The sequence below is a fragment of the Cynocephalus volans genome, chromosome 17 (assembly GCF_027409185.1).
Source record: "Cynocephalus volans isolate mCynVol1 chromosome 17, mCynVol1.pri, whole genome shotgun sequence".
Lineage (NCBI taxonomy): Eukaryota > Metazoa > Chordata > Mammalia > Dermoptera > Cynocephalidae > Cynocephalus > Cynocephalus volans.
Window position 1 is genome coordinate 48306241 of NC_084476.1, and position 20669 is coordinate 48326909.

Consider the following 20669-nt stretch of genomic DNA (forward strand, 5'->3'; position numbering starts at 1 on the left):
CATGATTTCTGATTGTGACGGGGATGGGGAATCCCTGGAGCAGCTAAAATGGTAAGTGGAGTTTAGGTGCAGAAGGAGGGGCTCCCATCTCCACACAACTGCGTGTAGTCTGCGGGGGCGTGTGGGTGGGGGGCTGGCAGAACTCTGGCTCTCACACATCTTATGATTCCTGCTACAGGGCTGAGGGCTCAAGGCTTTCCCTGCAGGGAAAGGAGTCAAGACGGCTGGGGATGTGGTCCCAGGCACCGTAGGGTGTGGGAGAGGCTGGAGAGCAGAGTGAGCCCAGAGAGAATCCATCCCCTCGCCCTCCCACCCAGCCCTGCCCACACCCCCAGAGCCCGTGCTGAGCCAGAGCAGGAGGTGTGCAGAGCATCCCGCTCACACTCGGGGCTGGAGCCTCCATGGGGATGCTCAGCTGGTGCTGAGGGTGCAGAGTGTGGTCAGGGCCAAGAGATTGCTGTCACTGGGAAAAGGATATGCAGATTTTCATGCCGACACTTGGGCAGTGCATTCACGTGTGAGCTCAAGTTTGGGCTTTTCCAAGGGCCCTGGGTAGGCCAGGGGAGCAGCGCCTCCCTCTGTTTCCTCATTTATCAGATATTGCTGGACACCTCCTGTTTGCCAGTGAGTAATGCCCAGAGCAGACAGCACCCTCCTGGGGTGGACAGGTCATTCCAGCAGGGATGGGGCAGTGACACAGACAGAGGAGGTTGTCAGGTTTCCCTGAAGAAGGGAAACGTGGTCACATCAGTGTTTGAAGGATCCTCCCATGGAGGCTTTTGCCAGCCCCTCCTTGGCTGCCAGGCCCATCTTGCGCCAGAACTGCCATACTGGGGGTGGACATTGGATGGGCTGGTCTATGGACAGGCACGGGCAGAGGGTACTAGACTGCAGCTCACTCAGGGGAGCCTTGGGAGGGCAGCATACAGGGATAGGCCAGGCCTCTGATGCTGTTGCCCACCTGTCTCCCACAGTGCCATGTCCTCTGTCTTAAAGATCTGGCTGGAATTCTATTCCACCGATTTCCACGAGCCTCCTGAATTTCATTCTTTGAAGTTTCTTTCGGCCTATGTACATATCAGTATGCGAGGTTCAGTGGTGGAGCGTAAGGCTGATCTTCTTCTGGCGCAGCTGGAGAAGCTGGAGCACCTGGAGCCTAGTGAGGCAGAGACTGAGGGTGAGGAGGAAGAGGGTGGGTGCCTGTGCGGGTTTGGGGAGGGGCCTGGGCTGGGCCACACAGAGCAGAGTTTCCAGAAGCAGGCTGGGGACAGGGGCACTGAGTACTCAGAACAATCATACAGTGTTCTGCAGTGTGGGGAGACTTCCTGAGGCTGGGCCTCTGGACTTGGGCTTCTGGAAAGACAGTGTCATTGGATGAGACATAGAAACTCACATTGATATTTTCAATTGTTGTCTATCCAGTTCCAACTCCTGCCCAGGCTGAACAACTGTCCCAAGAGCTGCTGCCATGTTCGGCTCGAGTTCCAGCTCCAGCTCCAATTCCACTGCCGGAGGCAGAGCGAGAGCAAGATCCACAGCCTAAGCCAGAGCAAGAAGTAGAGCATGAGCAAGATCCAGAGCAAGAGGTAGATCAGACGCAAGATCCAGAGCAGGAGCAACAGAAAGATCAAGAGAAAGATGAGGAGAAAGAGCAAGAGAAAGAGCAGGAGAAAGATCAAGATCCAGAGGTAGAGCTAGAGCAACCTGACATAACCGTTCCTGAAACATCAGAAGAATTAGAAGAAACACCAGCACCCAGGGGAGCCCTGGCTCCAGAGCTCCCACAAACACCCTCACCAGTCCCCACTCCAGATCTGTTCTTGCCCTTCCTTGACGCTGTGCTTCTCCTCATTTTTGTCTCTGTCCTGCATCTCCTCAAATTTTTTCATCTTTTATTTTCAATAATATCCCTTGTATAAAATAAAGTGTTTTTAATATTTTCAAAATTACCATTCAGTGGCATCAAGTACATTTTTAATATGGGGCAACCCTTACCACCATCTAGTGGTCGAACAGCTTCATCAACTCTCTAGCCATTAAGCTGTCAATCCCCATCCCGCCTCTCCCTGTCCCTGACTACCACTCCATTTTCTGTGTGTGTGAATTTACCTATCGTGGATTGTTCCTATCAGTACGGTTATATGTTATGTGGCCTTTTGTATCTGGCCGCATAATATGAGAAAGATCTGATTAATTTTCATTTTATGTTTTTAGTAAGAGGAAAATTACAGAAAAATCAAAGACTCTATGTAGAGACACAAAGCCCTGATAGTTATTATTGCCATAATCTTGAAATAGGAACTACTGTTGAATGACCAGAGAGCCAGAAGCCACTGAGGAAAATGCTGACTTTTCCTGGTCCGAACAAAAACCAGAATAATGTCAAAAGGTGAAAAGACAAACCCCAGACTGGAAAATTCTTCATGGGCAGAGAAAGGGTAGTATGCATCCTAGTTGTACAAAGAGTTCTCATTTATCCATAGGGACAAAGGACATATTCCTGCAGTTCCACAGGGAAGCAATTCACATGGCCAGTAAATGTCAGACATCCGCGGCCTCCCTAATGATTATGCACCGAAATTTACTCACTATTCAGATAGCATTTGCCCCATCAGATGGGCAGGTCTGTATGTCTGGTGACCACCAGCTCTTGTGAGAATGAAGGAAGAAGAAGTCCCAGCAGATGCCCCAGGAGATGTGTCCATTGATACCCCTGTCGCAGGAGCCACTCAGCAGCTCCTACCAAAATGCCCACGTGTGTCCATGTGCCGGGCAGCAGTGATGCTAGGAAGTTACGCCACATATATATGTATTCTCCCTATGTTAATCAATAGATTCAATAAAGCTAAACTTGAAAAATTCCAAAGAGTGATGTTTACGGGACTTGTCAAATAACCTCAAAGTTAATATGAAAAAAATTATGTGCAAAAATGGCCCCCAAAATGTTCAAGACATAAGAAGAACAATAATAATAAAAATTAAAGAGGTAATTTGCTCCGTCCAATAAAATGTATTGCAAAGGAACATACTTGAAAGTGCATGAGATTGGCAAAGAATAAGCGAATAGTTCAGGGGAATAAAAGTTTGAATTTTGAAACAGATTCTGGTATATGTGGAAAGGATTCAGATTACTTAGGGGAAAGCACTTCATCATTACAGGGATTGAAATATTATTTATTTGGAAATTAAATCCAGTTATGCTTTTGCTAGGTACCGTTCACAAAAATAAATCTGAAATGAATTACTAACTTCCATATTTTGCAAAAGTATTAAGCATTAGAAGAAAGAAAAACACATAATAATTTCCACAGAAGCCAAAACTACTTTTGAGAAAATGTAAGACTCATAAATATCAAAACACTGGATAAAATAAGATTTGACCATACGTATTTGTATATCTCAAGATAGAGAAAAATGTGTTATGTGAATGTATTGTGAATTTAGAAAATCAAAAAGAATTCATTAAAAACCTATTACAAACAAGACGACTTACTAAAGTAAAATTTACATGTTGCGATTTAGAAAAATTCACATATAAAATTAATAAATGTCTTATGTAATAACAATAACTATCTAGATTACATTACGCAAATCAAGATTCCATTTTCAATAGCCACAAAATTGTTAAAATATTTGGCATAAAGCTAACAAGAACTCGACAAAGCCTGTTTAATTACGTGATTTAAGCATTAGAACACTCTTAAAACATACATACACAAACGATAGAGAAATGTCAGAGATATTTTCTTGGCCAGAAAGCCACATGATCCTAAGGATTTTATTTTCTCCTAAGTTACTTTATACGTGCGTCATGATCACATTAAAAATAGACTCATTTGTTTCTTCACCTAGAACAAAATAAGATGATTATAAAATGTTGATGAAACATTAATCTTTCATCAGAAAAAAATGAGGAAACAAATCAAAAGGGAGGGGTAAGTCTACCAGATATCGAAAATATATTTTTATAAATTCTTCATTATCAAGACCATATGGAGTTTGTTTATAAGTAAATATAAAACCTAATGAAAAAGAATGGAGAATTCAAAGAGATACCCAAGATTTATAGAAATTTAGTATTTAAGAAAGATAGCATTTCAAATCACTGGTGATATTATGCTGCTACTAATGTAGCAGCAGTTAACATGGATGGCATAGCAGCAATTAATAAAGCAAAGCAAATTCAAACAAAAGGTAAATGCCACCATCTAGGTCAAAAGGACACGACAAAAAGTAATTACAAGCTATAATACTTAAAATGGGTGATCAATAATGTTTCAATTAAAAAAAAGCAAAAAAAATTAAAAACCTCTTAAACTAGGATAATATCATTAATACAATGATGTGTGAAAAAATGAGATGGAAATGACCAACAAAATGAAATAAAAATGAACAAAATATATGAACAATCTAAGAACACAAAAGGAAATTTAAATTGGCATCAATACTTAATTAGGTGCTTAAAATCCCTCATAGAGAACTATACATTTAAAATATATTGAAATATACAAGACTTCACCTATTAGATTTGCAAAATTTAATTTTTTGATAACAAACTTGTTAGTGAGACTGTGGGGATACAGGTATCATAATACATTGTGGTGGAATGCAAATGGTAGAGCCCATAAGGAGCAGAAACTCGCAAAAGTTAGCAGAATTATACTTGGATATTTACTATTTTACACTGTAACCCAATATTCTGGAATCTATATCATATGTAACCTTGAAAAATTATAAGGTGAGGTGTCGACAAGATTGTTAATATGACAATACCTATTACTAAGGGTTGGAAACACCCCAAATTTTCATTCATAAGGTTTGCATGAATAATTAGGGTGCATTTTTACAATCATGATTTCTAAACACTGAGTGTAAAATGTTATTGAAAAAACGAACAAACTGAAGACAATGAAGAGATGTACATGTTCACAGATGAGAAAATAAGTAGGGAAAATATATCAATTCTTCCAAATAAATCTATAAATTTTGTTTATATGTCAATAACAGTTGACATTTTTTACGCAATTTGATAAACTACTAATTCTATATTTCATACGGTTGAGTAAAGGCATAGAATGGACCAAACGGCTCTGGTTCTTCTCTGCAAATGGTGTTCATTTCCTACCATCTTCAGGTAGCTTCCTAATCTAGAATATTCTGAGGGCCTCCTAGATCACTTTCCTCTCTTAGAATGTCAGGCACTCGATAGCACGTCTTCTCCTCTTTCTTATCCTGGGATCATCTCCCAAGCCAGGGTGCAGCTGAATCAGCTCTTTCTCCAGCTCTCGGCACCATGCTTGGCATATGGTGGATACAAACAGAGAGAACAGAGGAGACAGAGCACAAGACTCTAGAGACAGGCGTGTTACAATGACATTTAGAAAGTGACACCTTCTCACTTTTGATCCTGTATTGGTTAGAAGTGAGTCACTAAGTCCAGTCCACACTGCAGGGCAGGGGATTACGTGAGGATGTGTGCAGCAGATGGTGGGGACCACTGGGAGCCCCTGAGGAGTCGCCAACCACACAGACAGAGATGTGGCACTTGAGTCCAAACCTAAATACACACGAAGCCATTGTGAGGTTTTATGGAGGAAAGCAGTATGTGAATGCATGCAATTCCAACTGTCGCATGGTGCAGACAGGGAAAACAGACCAAGAGCAAAAGTGACATTTTCAAGATTATATGACAGGAACCAGACCTGTCGTTAGTCGTATTCCATGCTACCTTCCACACCGTCGTGGATTTTATCTCTAGTCTTGTTTATTAGCTGCATGTGACACCGGCCATAGGTTTCAGAGATGTTTTCTCACACATGCCTGATGCCATCCCTAGGAAGAAGATGCTAGAAAGATCCCCACTGTGCAAAAGGGGAGACTGGGGAGGTCATGAGAGTGACAATGGCTTGTCCAGGGTCACATAAAGTGATAAGAAGCAGGAGCTGGGGATGAACCTACGTGTATCTCCTCCGAGCTGTGACGCTGGCTGCACCCAGGCCTTGCACAGGGGTGTGGTCAGGCAGTGTTGGTGGAAGTGTGGGCAATAGAGAGAGTTCATGGGGAAGGAGGGTCAGCAGACAGGTACCCAGAGGGGCATTTGCAGTCTTGAACACAGAGGAGGGGCTCAGGAAATGAGGTATCAGGAAGTGACTTCACTTCCTTGACGACAGACCCCAACAGAACTCGGAACTCGGTAACCTGGCACCCACATTCTATACACAGCCCCTTCCCCAGCTCACTTGGCCACAGGCAGAGTGAGATGTTGTGCTGTATCCCGAGGTCCCGGGGCCGTAGCCCCAGGAAGCCCTGTGCTGAGAGGCTTGTCCAATGCTTCCGGCGCTGGTTCAGCCCTCGCCCTGGACCCCTGTGGCCGTCTGGGAGGAGGTCCCCAAAGGTAATGTCAGGTGGCCCAGAGGAGGTTGGGCAAGGCCAGGCCAGCACTATGAGCCTCCCTGGGTGACTGCACCCCCTCCTCCTGAGTGTGTGGGGAACGGGGACATGGGACACCCTCCCAGGGCAGGGGCAGAGGGTGGGGGGTTTATAAACCTGCTGGTCCTGGTGTGTTCACACCTCAGGTCTGGCTGGAGGGTGAACGGGGACTGCCGGGGTGGCAACCACCACCCTGTCCATTAACCCTGGGCCCTCAGGCTGTCTTCTCATGTCCTCCCTGGGGTCAAGACTGGCCTCCAGCCCCTGCCCTCCTTGGGGTTCACGGTACTGTCACTGTGTATCTCTCCCCTGTCCTGTCCTAGAGTGAAGACACATCTTCATTGAGCTCAGATGCCACCCACATGGTGTGGCCTCTCCCGGCACGCACCCTGAAGAAGCGGGTGGAGCACCTGGTGCCTGCTGTCTTGGGTGGTGACCAATCTTATGTCCACCTGTTTCTGTCAAGCTACAAGAACGTTGCCAGTCCCCGGCATGTGCTGCACCTGCTTTTCCTCAGGTGAGCACTCAGGCCCTGGATCACACAGTGCCACTAGGCCGCCTCCCAGCTGTGAGTCTTAGGACTGTCACCACACCCCTCTGAGCCTCAGTTTCCTCCTGTGTTCAGTGGGTGGTCACAGGAACAAGCTCCAGTGGGTCCCCCATGGAAAGTGCTGCTCCTGAGTCCAGCCCTGTGGAAGGTCTGCTGGAGGGGCCGCGGTCGTCCTCATTCAGGATTCCTGACACCCCCACGAGGAAGTCTCTGTCACCCCCTCACTGACCTCGTTGACTTGGGCTTCACTGTTTTCACATTTTTACAGGAAATTTGAGATTCTATCTGTAGGCTTCTGCGTGAATTCAAAGCAGGGAGACCAGAGGCGGGCAGTGCGGCTTCAGGTGCACCCAGATATCTTGGGAGGAGTTGGTTGGGGTTCATTCCTTCAACAATCATACGTGAAGCCACACTATGTGCAGTCCCTTTCTGGGCACTGACCATAATCCAATGAACCGAGGAGACTGCATTCCCTGCCCTCCTGGGCTTCCAATCTAGTCAGAGGTGAGACAGTCACAGTAGACATGAGAAGCAGGTAGTGCCACCATGTGGTAGATTTGACACACTCCTGACCTCTTCTAGGTATGGAAACATGATTTCTGATTGTGACGGGGATGGGGAATCCCTGGAGCAGCTAAAATGGTAAGTGGAGTTTAGGTGCAGAAGGAGGGGCTCCCATCTCCACACAACTGCGTGTAGTCTGCGGGGGCGTGTGGGTGAGGGGCTGGCAGAACTCTGGCTCTCACACATCTTATGATTCCTGCTACAGGGCTGAGGGCTCAAGGCTTTCCCTGCAGGGAAAGGAGTCAAGACGGCTGGGGATGTGGTCCCAGGCACCGTAGGGTGTGGGAGAGGCTGGAGAGCAGAGTGAGCCCAGAGAGAATCCATCCCCTCGCCCTCCCACCCAGCCCTGCCCACACCCCCAGAGCCCGTGCTGAGCCAGAGCAGGAGGTGTGCAGAGCATCCCGCTCACACTCGGGGCTGGAGCCTCCATGGGGATGCTCAGCTGGTGCTGAGGGTGCAGAGTGTGGTCAGGGCCAAGAGATTGCTGTCACTGGGAAAAGGATATGCAGATTTTCATGCCGACACTTGGGCAGTACATTCACGTGTGAGCTCAAGTTTGGGCTTTTCCAAGGGCCCTGGGTAGGCCAGGGGAGCAGCGCCTCCCTCTGTTTCCTCATTTATCAGATATTGCTGGACACCTCCTGTTTGCCAGTGAGTAATGCCCAGAGCAGACAGCACCCTCCTGGGGTGGACAGGTCATTCCAGCAGGGATGGGGCAGTGACACAGACAGAGGAGGTTGTCAGGTTTCCCTGAAGAAGGGAAACGTGGTCACATCAGTGTTTGAAGGCTCCTCCCATGGAGGCTTTTGCCAGCCCCTCCTTGGCTGCCAGGCCCATCTTGCGCCAGAACTGCCATACTGGGGGTGGACATTGGATGGGCTGGTCTATGGACAGGCACGGGCAGAGGGTACTAGACTGCAGCTCACTCAGGGGAGCCTTGGGAGGGCAGCATACAGGGATAGGCCAGGCCTCTGATGCTGTTGCCCACCTGTCTCCCACAGTGCCATGTCCTCTGTCTTAAAGATCTGGCTGGAATTCTATTCCACCGATTTCCACGAGCCTCCTGAATTTCATTCTTTGAAGTTTCTTTCGGCCTATGTACATATCAGTATGCGAGGTTCAGTGGTGGAGCGTAAGGCTGATCTTCTTCTGGCGCAGCTGGAGAAGCTGGAGCACCTGGAGCCTAGTGAGGCAGAGACTGAGGGTGAGGAGGAAGAGGGTGGGTGCCTGTGCGGGTTTGGGGAGGGGCCTGGGCTGGGCCACACAGAGCAGAGTTTCCAGAAGCAGGCTGGGGACAGGGGCACTGAGTACTCAGAACAATCATACAGTGTTCTGCAGTGTGGGGAGACTTCCTGAGGCTGGGCCTCTGGACTTGGGCTTCTGGAAAGACAGTGTCATTGGATGAGACATAGAAACTCACATTGATATTTTCAATTGTTGTCTATCCAGTTCCAACTCCTGCCCAGGCTGAACAACTGTCCCAAGAGCTGCTGCCATGTTCGGCTCGAGTTCCAGCTCCAGCTCCAATTCCACTGCCGGAGGCAGAGCGAGAGCAAGATCCAGAGCCTAAGCCAGAGCAAGAAGTAGAGCATGAGCAAGATCCAGAGCAAGAGGTAGATCAGACGCAAGATCCAGAGCAGGAGCAACAGAAAGATCAAGAGAAAGATGAGGAGAAAGAGCAAGAGAAAGAGCAGGAGAAAGATCAAGATCCAGAGGTAGAGCTAGAGCAACCTGACATAACCGTTCCTGAAACATCAGAAGAATTAGAAGAAACACCACGACCAAGGGGAGCCCTGGCTCCAGAGCTCCCACAAACACCCTCACCAGTCCCCACTCCAGATCTGTTCTTGCCCTTCCTTGACGCTGTGCTTCTCCTCATTTTTGTCTCTGTCCTGCATCTCCTCAAATTTTTTCATCTTTTATTTTCAATAATATCCCTTGTATAAAATAAAGTGTTTTTAATATTTTCAAAATTACCATTCAGTGGCATCAAGTACATTTTTAATATGGGGCAACGCTTACCACCATCTAGTGGTCGAACAGCTTCATCAACTCTCTAGCCATTAAGCTGTCAATCCCCATCCCGCCTCTCCCTGTCCCTGACTACCACTCCATTTTCTGTGTGTGTGAATTTACCTATCGTGGATTGTTCCTATCAGTACGGTTATATGTTATGTGGCCTTTTGTATCTGGCCGCATAATATGAGAAAGATCTGATTAATTTTCATTTTATGTTTTTAGTAAGAGGAAAATTACAGAAAAATCAAAGACTCTATGTAGAGACACAAAGCCCTGATAGTTATTATTGCCATAATCTTGAAATAGGAACTACTGTTGAATGACCAGAGAGCCAGAAGCCACTGAGGAAAATGCTGACTTTTCCTGGTCCGAACAAAAACCAGAATAATGTCAAAAGGTGAAAAGACAAACCCCAGACTGGAAAATTCTTCATGGGCAGAGAAAGGGTAGTATGCATCCTAGTTGTACAAAGAGTTCTCATTTATCCATAGGGACAAAGGACATATTCCTGCAGTTCCACAGGGAAGCAATTCACATGGCCAGTAAATGTCAGACATCCGCGGCCTCCCTAATGATTATGCACCGAAATTTACTCACTATTCAGATAGCATTTGCCCCATCAGATGGGCAGGTCTGTATGTCTGGTGACCACCAGCTCTTGTGAGAATGAAGGAAGAAGAAGTCCCAGCAGATGCCCCAGGAGATGTGTCCATTGATACCCCTGTCGCAGGAGCCACTCAGCAGCTCCTACCAAAATGCCCACGTGTGTCCATGTGCCGGGCAGCAGTGATGCTAGGAAGTTACGCCACATATATATGTATTCTCCCTATGTTAATCAATAGATTCAATAAAGCTAAACTTGAAAAATTCCAAAGAGTGATGTTTACGGGACTTGTCAAATAACCTCAAAGTTAATATGAAAAAAATTATGTGCAAAAATGGCCCCCAAAATGTTCAAGACATAAGAAGAACAATAATAATAAAAATTAAAGAGGTAATTTGCTCCGTCCAATAAAATGTATTGCAAAGGAACATACTTGAAAGTGCATGAGATTGGCAAAGAATAAGCGAATAGTTCAGGGGAATAAAAGTTTGAATTTTGAAACAGATTCTGGTATATGTGGAAAGGATTCAGATTACTTAGGGGAAAGCACTTCATCATTACAGGGATTGAAATATTATTTATTTGGAAATTAAATCCAGTTATGCTTTTGCTAGGTACCGTTCACAAAAGTAAATCTGAAATGAATTACTAACTTCCATATTTTGCAAAAGTATTAAGCATTAGAAGAAAGAAAAACACATAATAATTTCCACAGAAGCCAAAACTACTTTTGAGAAAATGTAAGACTCATAAATATCAAAACACTGGATAAAATAAGATTTGACCATACGTATTTGTATATCTCAAGATAGAGAAAAATGTGTTATGTGAATGTATTGTGAATTTAGAAAATCAAAAAGAATTCATTAAAAACCTATTACAAACAAGACGACTTACTAAAGTAAAATTTACATGTTGCGATTTAGAAAAATTCACATATAAAATTAATAAATGTCTTATGTAATAACAATAACTATCTAGATTACATTACGCAAATCAAGATTCCATTTTCAATAGCCACAAAATTGTTAAAATATTTGGCATAAAGCTAACAAGAACTCGACAAAGCCTGTTTAATTACGTGATTTAAGCATTAGAACACTCTTAAAACATACATACACAAACGAAGGAGAAATGTCAGAGATATTTTCTTGGCCAGAAAGCCACATGATCCTAAGGATTTTATTTTCTCCTAAGTTACTTTATACGTGCGTCATGATCACATTAAAAATAGACTCATTTGTTTCTTCACCTAGAACAAAATAAGATGATTATAAAATGTTGATGAAACATTAATCTTTCATCAGAAAAAAATGAGGAAACAAATCAAAAGGGAGGGGTAAGTCTACCAGAGATCGAAAATATATTTTTATAAATTCTTCATTATCAAGACCATATGGAGTTTGTTTATAAGTAAATATAAAACCTAATGAAAAAGAATGGAGAATTCAAAGAGATACCCAAGATTTATAGAAATTTAGTATTTAAGAAAGATAGCATTTCAAATCACTGGTGATATTATGCTGCTACTAATGTAGCAGCAGTTAACATGGATGGCATAGCAGCAATTAATAAAGCAAAGCAAATTCAAACAAAAGGTAAATGCCACCATCTAGGTCAAAAGGACACGACAAAAAGTAATTACAAGCTATAATACTTAAAATGGGTGATCAATAATGTTTCAATTAAAAAAAAGCAAAAAAAATTAAAAACCTCTTAAACTAGGATAATATCATTAATACAATGATGTGTGAAAAAATGAGATGGAAATGACCAACAAAATGAAATAAAAATGAACAAAATATATGAACAATCTAAGAACACAAAAGGAAATTTAAATTGGCATCAATACTTAATTAGGTGCTTAAAATCCCTCATAGAGAACTATACATTTAAAATATATTGAAATATACAAGACTACACCTATTAGATTTGCAAAATTTAATTTTTTGATAACAAACTTGTTAGTGAGACTGTGGGGATACAGGTATCATAATACATTGTGGTGGAATGCAAATGGTAGAGCCCATAAGGAGCAGAAACTCGCAAAAGTTAGCAGAATTATACTTGGATATTTACTATTTTACACTGTAACCCAATATTCTGGAATCTATATCATATGTAACCTTGAAAAATTATAAGGTGAGGTGTCGACAAGATTGTTAATATGACAATACCTATTACTAAGGGTTGGAAACACCCCAAATTTTCATTCATAAGGTTTGCATGAATAATTAGGGTGCATTTTTACAATCATGATTTCTAAACACTGAGTGTAAAATGTTATTGAAAAAACGAACAAACTGAAGACAATGAAGAGATGTACATGTTCACAGATGAGAAAATAAGTAGGGAAAATATATCAATTCTTCCAAATAAATCTATAAATTTTGTTTATATGTCAATAACAGTTGACATTTTTTACGCAATTTGATAAACTACTAATTCTATATTTCATACGGTTGAGTAAAGGCATAGAATGGACCAAACGGCTCTGGTTCTTCTCTGCAAATGGTGTTCATTTCCTACCATCTTCAGGTAGCTTCCTAATCTAGAATATTCTGAGGGCCTCCTAGATCACTTTCCTCTCTTAGAATGTCAGGCACTCGATAGCACGTCTTCTCCTCTTTCTTATCCTGGGATCATCTCCCAAGCCAGGGTGCAGCTGAATCAGCTCTTTCTCCAGCTCTCGGCACCATGCTTGGCATATGGTGGATACAAACAGAGAGAACAGAGGAGACAGAGCACAAGACTCTAGAGACAGGCGTGTTACAATGACATTTAGAAAGTGACACCTTCTCACTTTTGATCCTGTATTGGTTAGAAGTGAGTCACTAAGTCCAGTCCACACTGCAGGGCAGGGGATTACGTGAGGATGTGTGCAGCAGATGGTGGGGACCACTGGGAGCCCCTGAGGAGTCGCCAACCACACAGACAGAGATGTGGCACTTGAGTCCAAACCTAAATACACACGAAGCCATTGTGAGGTTTTATGGAGGAAAGCAGTATGTGAATGCATGAAATTCCAACTGTCACATGGTGCAGACAGGGAAAACAGACCAAGAGCAAAAGTGACATTTTCAAGATTATATGACAGGAACCAGACCTGTCGTTAGTCGTATTCCATGCTACCTTCCACACCGTCGTGGATTTTATCTCTAGTCTTGTTTATTAGCTGCATGTGACACCGGCCATAGGTTTCAGAGATGTTTTCTCACACATGCCTGATGCCATCCCTAGGAAGAAGATGCTAGAAAGATCCCCACTGTGCAAAAGGGGAGACTGGGGAGGTCATGAGAGTGACAATGGCTTGTCCAGGGTCACATAAAGTGATAAGAAGCAGGAGCTGGGGATGAACCTACGTGTATCTCCTCCGAGCTGTGACGCTGGCTGCACCCAGGCCTTGCACAGGGGTGTGGTCAGGCAGTGTTGGTGGAAGTGTGGGCAATAGAGAGAGTTCATGGGGAAGGAGGGTCAGCAGACAGGTACCCAGAGGGGCATTTGCAGTCTTGAACACAGAGGAGGGGCTCAGGAAATGAGGTATCAGGAAGTGACTTCACTTCCTTGACGACAGACCCCAACAGAACTCGGAACTCGGTAACCTGGCACCCACATTCTATACACAGCCCCTTCCCCAGCTCACTTGGCCACAGGCAGAGTGAGATGTTGTGCTGTATCCCGAGGTCCCGGGGCCGTAGCCCCAGGAAGCCCTGTGCTGAGAGGCTTGTCCAATGCTTCCGGCGCTGGTTCAGCCCTCGCCCTGGACCCCTGTGGCCGTCTGGGAGGAGGTCCCCAAAGGTAATGTCAGGTGGCCCAGAGGAGGTTGGGCAAGGCCAGGCCAGCACTATGAGCCTCCCTGGGTGACTGCACCCCCTCCTCCTGAGTGTGTGGGGAACGGGGACATGGGACACCCTCCCAGGGCAGGGGCAGAGGGTGGGGGGTTTATAAACCTGCTGGTCCTGGTGTGTTCACACCTCAGGTCTGGCTGGAGGGTGAACGGGGACTGCCGGGGTGGCAACCACCACCCTGTCCATTAACCCTGGGCCCTCAGGCTGTCTTCTCATGTCCTCCCTGGGGTCAAGACTGGCCTCCAGCCCCTGCCCTCCTTGGGGTTCACGGTACTGTCACTGTGTATCTCTCCCCTGTCCTGTCCTAGAGTGAAGACACATCTTCATTGAGCTCAGATGCCACCCACATGGTGTGGCCTCTCCCGGCACGCACCCTGAAGAAGCGGGTGGAGCACCTGGTGCCTGCTGTCTTGGGTGGTGACCAATCTTATGTCCACCTGTTTCTGTCAAGCTACAAGAACGTTGCCAGTCCCCGGCATGTGCTGCACCTGCTTTTCCTCAGGTGAGCACTCAGGCCCTGGATCACACAGTGCCACTAGGCCGCCTCCCAGCTGTGAGTCTTAGGACTGTCACCACACCCCTCTGAGCCTCAGTTTCCTCCTGTGTTCAGTGGGTGGTCACAGGAACAAGCTCCAGTGGGTCCCCCATGGAAAGTGCTGCTCCTGAGTCCAGCCCTGTGGAAGGTCTGCTGGAGGGGCCGCGGTCGTCCTCATTCAGGATTCCTGACACCCCCACGAGGAAGTCTCTGTCACCCCCTCACTGACCTCGTTGACTTGGGCTTCACTGTTTTCACATTTTTACAGGAAATTTGAGATTCTATCTGTAGGCTTCTGCGTGAATTCAAAGCAGGGAGACCAGAGGCGGGCAGTGCGGCTTCAGGTGCACCCAGATATCTTGGGAGGAGTTGGTTGGGGTTCATTCCTTCAACAATCATACGTGAAGCCACACTATGTGCAGTCCCTTTCTGGGCACTGACCATAATCCAATGAACCGAGGAGACTGCATTCCCTGCCCTCCTGGGCTTCCAATCTAGTCAGAGGTGAGACAGTCACAGTAGACATGAGAAGCAGGTAGTGCCACCATGTGGTAGATTTGACACACTCCTGACCTCTTCTAGGTATGGAAACATGATTTCTGATTGTGACGGGGATGGGGAATCCCTGGAGCAGCTAAAATGGTAAGTGGAGTTTAGGTGCAGAAGGAGGGGCTCCCATCTCCACACAACTGCGTGTAGTCTGCGGGGGCGTGTGGGTGGGGGGCTGGCAGAACTCTGGCTCTCACACATCTTATGATTCCTGCTACAGGGCTGAGGGCTCAAGGCTTTCCCTGCAGGGAAAGGAGTCAAGACGGCTGGGGATGTGGTCCCAGGCACCGTAGGGTGTGGGAGAGGCTGGAGAGCAGAGTGAGCCCAGAGAGAATCCATCCCCTCGCCCTCCCACCCAGCCCTGCCCACACCCCCAGAGCCCGTGCTGAGCCAGAGCAGGAGGTGTGCAGAGCATCCCGCTCACACTCGGGGCTGGAGCCTCCATGGGGATGCTCAGCTGGTGCTGAGGGTGCAGAGTGTGGTCAGGGCCAAGAGATTGCTGTCACTGGGAAAAGGATATGCAGATTTTCATGCCGACACTTGGGCAGTACATTCACGTGTGAGCTCAAGTTTGGGCTTTTCCAAGGGCCCTGGGTAGGCCAGGGGAGCAGCGCCTCCCTCTGTTTCCTCATTTATCAGATATTGCTGGACACCTCCTGTTTGCCAGTGAGTAATGCCCAGAGCAGACAGCACCCTCCTGGGGTGGACAGGTCATTCCAGCAGGGATGGGGCAGTGACACAGACAGAGGAGGTTGTCAGGTTTCCCTGAAGAAGGGAAACGTGGTCACATCAGTGTTTGAAGGCTCCTCCCATGGAGGCTTTTGCCAGCCCCTCCTTGGCTGCCAGGCCCATCTTGCGCCAGAACTGCCATACTGGGGGTGGACATTGGATGGGCTGGTCTATGGACAGGCACGGGCAGAGGGTACTAGACTGCAGCTCACTCAGGGGAGCCTTGGGAGGGCAGCATACAGGGATAGGCCAGGCCTCTGATGCTGTTGCCCACCTGTCTCCCACAGTGCCATGTCCTCTGTCTTAAAGATCTGGCTGGAATTCTATTCCACCGATTTCCACGAGCCTCCTGAATTTCATTCTTTGAAGTTTCTTTCGGCCTATGTACATATCAGTATGCGAGGTTCAGTGGTGGAGCGTAAGGCTGATCTTCTTCTGGCGCAGCTGGAGAAGCTGGAGCACCTGGAGCCTAGTGAGGCAGAGACTGAGGGTGAGGAGGAAGAGGGTGGGTGCCTGTGCGGGTTTGGGGAGGGGCCTGGGCTGGGCCACACAGAGCAGAGTTTCCAGAAGCAGGCTGGGGACAGGGGCACTGAGTACTCAGAACAATCATACAGTGTTCTGCAGTGTGGGGAGACTTCCTGAGGCTGGGCCTCTGGACTTGGGCTTCTGGAAAGACAGTGTCATTGGATGAGACATAGAAACTCACATTGATATTTTCAATTGTTGTCTATCCAGTTCCAACTCCTGCCCAGGCTGAACAACTGTCCCAAGAGCTGCTGCCATGTTCGGCTCGAGTTCCAGCTCCAGCTCCAATTCCACTGCCGGAGGCAGAGCGAGAGCAAGATCCAGAGCCTAAGCCAGAGCAAGAAGTAGAGCATGAGCAAGATCCAGAGCAAGAGGTAGATCAGACGCAAGATCCAGAGCAGGAGCAACAGAAAGATCAAGAGAAAGATGAGGAGAAAGAGCAAGAGAAAGAGCAGGAGAAAGATCAAGATCCAGAGGTAGAGCTAGAGCAACCTGACATAACCGTTCCTGAAACATCAGAAGAATTAGAAGAAACACCACCACCCAGGGGAGCCCTGGCTCCAGAGCTCCCACAAACACCCTCACCAGTCCCCACTCCAGATCTGTTCTTGCCCTTCCTTGACGCTGTGCTTCTCCTCATTTTTGTCTCTGTCCTGCATCTCCTCAAATTTTTTCATCTTTTATTTTCAATAATATCCCTTGTATAAAATAAAGTGTTTTTAATATTTTCAAAATTACCATTCAGTGGCATCAAGTACATTTTTAATATGGGGCAACGCTTACCACCATCTAGTGGTCGAACAGCTTCATCAACTCTCTAGCCATTAAGCTGTCAATCCCCATCCCGCCTCTCCCTGTCCCTGACTACCACTCCATTTTCTGTGTGTGTGAATTTACCTATCGTGGATTGTTCCTATCAGTACGGTTATATGTTATGTGGCCTTTTGTATCTGGCCGCATAATATGAGAAAGATCTGATTAATTTTCATTTTATGTTTTTAGTAAGAGGAAAATTACAGAAAAATCAAAGACTCTATGTAGAGACACAAAGCCCTGATAGTTATTATTGCCATAATCTTGAAATAGGAACTACTGTTGAATGACCAGAGAGCCAGAAGCCACTGAGGAAAATGCTGACTTTTCCTGGTCCGAACAAAAACCAGAATAATGTCAAAAGGTGAAAAGACAAACCCCAGACTGGAAAATTCTTCATGGGCAGAGAAAGGGTAGTATGCATCCTAGTTGTACAAAGAGTTCTCATTTATCCATAGGGACAAAGGACATATTCCTGCAGTTCCACAGGGAAGCAATTCACATGGCCAGTAAATGTCAGACATCCGCGGCCTCCCTAATGATTATGCACCGAAATTTACTCACTATTCAGATAGCATTTGCCCCATCAGATGGGCAGGTCTGTATGTCTGGTGACCACCAGCTCTTGTGAGAATGAAGGAAGAAGAAGTCCCAGCAGATGCCCCAGGAGATGTGTCCATTGATACCCCTGTCGCAGGAGCCACTCAGCAGCTCCTACCAAAATGCCCACGTGTGTCCATGTGCCGGGCAGCAGTGATGCTAGGAAGTTACGCCACATATATATGTATTCTCCCTATGTTAATCAATAGATTCAATAAAGCTAAACTTGAAAAATTCCAAAGAGTGATGTTTACGGGACTTGTCAAATAACCTCAAAGTTAATATGAAAAAAATTATGTGCAAAAATGGCCCCCAAAATGTTCAAGACATAAGAAGAACAATAATAATAAAAATTAAAGAGGTAATTTGCTCCGTCCAATAAAATGTATTGCAAAGGAACATACTTGAAAGTGCATGAGATTGGCAAAGAATAAGCGAATAGTTCAGGGGAATAAAAGTTTGAATTTTGAAACAGATTCTGGTATATGTGGAAAGGATTCAGATTACTTAGGGGAAAGCACTTCATCATTACAGGGATTGAAATATTATTTATTTGGAAATTAAATCCAGTTATGCTTTTGCTAGGTACCGTTCACAAAAGTAAATCTGAAATGAATTACTAACTTCCATATTTTGCAAAAGTATTAAGCATTAGAAGAAAGAAAAACACATAATAATTTCCACAGAAGCCAAAACTACTTTTGAATAAATGTAAGACTCATAAATATCAAAACACTGGATAAAATAAGATTTGACCATACGTATTTGTATATCTCAAGATAGAGAAAAATGTGTTATGTGAATGTATTGTGAATTTAGAAAATCAAAAAGAATTCATTAAAAACCTATTACAAACAAGACGACTTACTAAAGTAAAATTTACATGTTGCGATTTAGAAAAATTCACATATAAAATTAATAAATGTCTTATGTAATAACAATAACTATCTAGATTACATTACGCAAATCAAGATTCCATTTTCAATAGCCACAAAATTGTTAAAATATTTGGCATAAAGCTAACAAGAACTCGACAAAGCCTGTTTAATTACGTGATTTAAGCATTAGAACACTCTTAAAACATACATACACAAACGAAAGAGAAATGTCAGAGATATTTTCTTGGCCAGAAAGCCACATGATCCTAAGGATTTTATTTTCTCCTAAGTTACTTTATACGTGCGTCATGATCACATTAAAAATAGACTCATTTGTTTCTTCACCTAGAACAAAATAAGATGATTATAAAATGTTGATGAAACATTAATCTTTCATCAGAAAAAAATGAGGAAACAAATCAAAAGGGAGGGGTAAGTCTACCAGAGATCGAAAATATATTTTTATAAATTCTTCATTATCAAGACCATATGGAGTTTGTTTATAAGTAAATATAAAACCTAATGAAAAAGAATGGAGAATTCAAAGAGATACCCAAGATTTATAGAAATTTAGTATTTAAGAAAGATAGCATTTCAAATCACTGGTGATATTATGCTGCTACTAATGTAGCAGCAGTTAACATGGATGGCATAGCAGCAATTAATAAAGCAAAGCAAATTCAAACAAAAGGTAAATGCCACCATCTAGGTCAAAAGGACACGACAAAAAGTAATTACAAGCTATAATACTTAAAATGGGTGATCAATAATGTTTCAATTAAAAAAAAGCAAAAAAAATTAAAAACCTCTTAAACTAGGATAATATCATTAATACAATGATGTGTGAAAAAATGAGATGGAAATGACCAACAAAATGAAATAAAAATGAACAAAATATATGAACAATCTAAGAACACAAAAGGAAATTTAAATTGGCATCAATACTTAATTAGGTGCTTAAAATCCCTCATAGAGAACTATACATTTAAAATATATTGAAATATACAAGACTACACCTATTAGATTTGCAAAATTTAATTTTTTGATAACAAACTTGTTAGTGAGACTGTGGGGATACAGGTATCATAATACATTGTGGTGGAATGCAAATGGTAGAGCCCATAAGGAGCAGAAACTCGCAAAAGTTAGCAGAATTATACTTGGATATTTACTATTTTACACTGTAACCCAATATTCTGGAATCTATATCATATGTAACCTTGAAAAATTATAAGGTGAGGTGTCGACAAGATTGTTAATATGACAATACCTATTACTAAGGGTTGGAAACACCCCAAATTTTCATTCATAAGGTTTGCATGAATAATTAGGGTGCATTTTTACAATCATGATTTCTAAACACTGAGTGTAAAATGTTATTGAAAAAACGAACAAACTGAAGACAATGAAGAGATGTACATGTTCACAGATGAGAAAATAAGTAGGGAAAATATATCAATTCTTCCAAATAAATCTATAAATTTTGTTTATATGTCAATAACTGTTGACATTTTTTACGCAATTTGATAAACTACTAATTCTATATTTCATACGGTTGAGTAAAGGCATAGAATGGACCAAACGGCTCTGGTTCTTCTCTGCAAATGGTGTTCATTTCCTACCATCTTCAGGTAGCTTCCTAATCTAGAATATTCTGAGGGCCTCCTAGATCACTTTCCTCTCTTAGAATGTCAGGCACTCGATAGCACGTCTTCTCCTCTTTCTTATCCTGGGATCATCTCCCAAGCCAGGGTGCAGCTGAATCAGCTCTTTCTCCAGCTCTCGGCACCATGCTTGGCATATGGTGGATACAAACAGAGAGAACAGAGGAGACAGAGCACAAGACTCTAGAGACAGGCGTGTTACAATGACATTTAGAAAGTGACACCTTCTCACTTTTGATCCTGTATTGGTTAGAAGTGAGTCACTAAGTCCAGTCCACACTGCAGGGCAGGGGATTACGTGAGGATGTGTGCAGCAGATGGTGGGGACCACTGGGAGCCCCTGAGGAGTCGCCAACCACACA